This window comes from Dendroctonus ponderosae, unplaced genomic scaffold (assembly GCF_020466585.1).
Source record: "Dendroctonus ponderosae isolate FM_Combo_2020 unplaced genomic scaffold, Dpon_F_20191213v2 Dpon_F_20191213_1, whole genome shotgun sequence".
NCBI lineage: Eukaryota > Metazoa > Arthropoda > Insecta > Coleoptera > Curculionidae > Dendroctonus > Dendroctonus ponderosae.
Window position 1 is genome coordinate 45,898,438 of NW_026017110.1, and position 3,199 is coordinate 45,901,636.

Below are 3,199 nucleotides of genomic sequence, written 5' to 3' on the forward strand. Positions count from 1 at the left end.
TTATTTGTTATTGTTGCCATCTTCCGATGGTTGTTCCTGACCTTTATATCGTCTTGTTGATATTTGTCACACGATTGCTTGACGGCCTTGACCGCAATGCCACCTCGTATGGAATGGTATTTAATCGATGTATGCCTCTAACTGTAAACAAACTTAATAGAATAGAATTTTATTTATCTATAATTATAGTTTGAGAACGCCTACACTCCACTCCGATTAAGTATTTTTGTGTTTACATTTATTTATTACTAAGATTTATCTCTTGGACATCCACGTTTTCAACCAATCTTAAATCAGGGGTATCTCCTCCACTGGAACTACAATTGTCTCGACCCGAGGAGCTAAAAAATTCACTTTGGCTTATTTAAAAAAAGAACCATCACAAACACAGTACCACAGTAAGCATAATAAATGCATGGAGCTCTTTTTGCCTCCACACCGATAATTCCTAACATCCTGCTACCAATACCACCAAGTTGAATTCTGCATAGAAATGGAGATCTTATTATTTCTATTATTGTCTTTTCAAACGAAATTTGGAACTTACCAACAATATCACCTCAATCTCATTGTGCGTGTAGTTATTGTACCGCTTCGTGTCCATTTTGATATCACTAGGATATTATTTACTGTAAAAAAATCTGCGATGGAAACGTACAAACCAACGTGTTCTCAAAGTGTAAACAAGATACTTTCTTTTGTTGCTCAAAGTAGGGTTCGAGGGATTATAAATGTCAAAACTGTCACACTGCCGGGGACGTAAATAAACTATTAAGCCGGCCGAATGGACTATTTGTACGCAACGGAACTAATACCGGGGATAGTTATACCCAGACGAACAAGTGATTGTAGAACTGACGCAGAGATATACTCCGGATATCTGCGGGTATAAGTTATACCACGAACTATTATACCTTTCTTTTTACTTGCATTGTTGAATCCGGCCTTAAGGTACCACATGAATTGCTAAAATCTCCTCGATATATCTAACATCCGTCAAACCTCTTCTTTCATGAACACGGTCGCCCTTACGAATAATATCAGGATCAATTCGTGTTCTTATAGAAATCGCACCCCAGATCATACAGAAACCTCCTCCATAAGCACTCCGCTCTTCTAAACAGCAATCTGCAAATCGCTCTTTTGGTGTTCGGCACACTTTCCTCCTTCGGTCGGTACCATGGAGGCATGTTCTGGTCTCATTTGAGAACAGAACAGATCCCCATTGTTCCAACGTCCAATTGAGATGATTCCGTGCAAAACGCAGGCGTACTTGCCGACGAGCTGGAGTAAGTTTTGGAACAATCGCAGGTATTTTAGGGGTCAGGTTCTTTTCGTGCAGTCTTCGTCTTACTGTCCACTGACTAATAGCCACTCCTCGCAGATCACGGAGCTGTCGTTGCATTTGAAGGGCATTAAATGTTACGATTTCTTAATGTTTTTGACACAATAAAGCTGTCTGCACGAGCGGTTGTAAATCGCCTTCTACCTGTTCCAGATCGCCTCTGACAGGATCCGGTCTCCTCATACACATCAACTGACCACCTATTTTGATTTTTCATGACCCTGTATATCCGCGGATTCGTATGAGAATAATAGTGAAAGTTGTGTCTGTTCACGAAACCATTGTTATAAAAAGTACACTCATCACTAAATAACACATTGTCGAAAAACTTTTCATTTTCTGTCACTTTATCTAACACCCACATCCAAAACTCAGTTGGGTTTTTAAAATAATTTCCATAAAGTTCCATAAGCTGAATTTGGTTCAATGATGGTGGTGGGGTAAAGATAAAAGTTGTGCTTTTTAATAATTCTGGAAATACTTGATTGAACTAATGTTAGTACTTTTGGATATTAGATTTTGACTAATCTTGAGATTTTCGATAACTCAACCAATGAATAGTACCGTGAAAACATTTTCTTCATCTTCAGTGACCTAAACGACACCCAATGGTGCACAGAACAATTATTGGCATATTTTATAAAAAGGTTTTAATTCAAATTAGGATCCTAATACCATTTGATAGGTAATTAAAAATTGTATTTCCTGGTAAGTTAAAAAATATGGGGTTGTATTCAAATTAATCAAGTTATATCCACTTAAAATTCTTTGATAATTTTAAATTTGTTAACACCCTGTATAACATGACATGATAAAAGTTTATTTTCATTGGAATATAAAATATGATTTTTCTTCAATAGGAGGTTTTTTTTTGACACTTGGCAACGATAATAACAATCCTAAAACTAACATACAGGGTGATTCAAAATTGGCGTCATTCCTCTGGAGGTGTTGTCTGTCGCTGCTATAGGACTGCAGAAAAATAGTAAAACAAATTAATTGTTATTAAAAACTGAGAAATTTGCAAAGAACTATATCAGAAATACGGCAGCAATGTTTTTCAAGGTAATCTGCATAATTGACATTGCGCAAATACCTGTTGCTTCGTAATTATTTAAAACTCCGGTAACCATGGAATTATACAGACTGACAATAAGATAGACAAGGATAAACGGTAAATTCAACAAGATTTGTTGACAAAATGTCAACCTGTTGTCATAACCTCGAATATGGGTGTTTATAAATAAACTCTACAACACCAAACATTTGAATGGTTAATTCCAAGCAAGCTAGTGCCTGTGTAATCTCCTTATTATCCACTCTTATCAAGCAGCTTCTCGTATTCAGTTAATTAACTCCTGCTCCATTTGTATCTCCTTCTGCTGTGTGTATCGTACATATGTGGTATTAATGTAGCCCTCTGTATTTGGTGCTTGGGAAAGTGTCAGTTATTGTGCTCTGAGTGCCCCTTTTTTTTTTTTGGGTGAGGGGAAAATCTTCCAAAGATACTCAGCCGATGTTGTGCTGGATTTTGTGCCGACGATGTTCATTGTCGGCTAGGTTATGTGGGATTCAGTCCCGCGGGGCTGCCTACCCACTAAAAACCCCTCACCTTTCATCCTTAAGGAAGAGGGCATCCCCGGAACTACCAGAGGGTCTGGTATTACATCGGGGGGAAAAAACTTATCACACACGAGTAAAACAAAAAACAAAACATTACGAATTACCACCTCTCCTTTTTTCTTCTAATTCTTTGATCTTCATTATTTTCCTGAGCATCTCAGCCACACTTTTAAAATTACTTTCGGAGGATATAATAAAATCTCCAATATTTTCCTTTGTCATTTCAGTTCC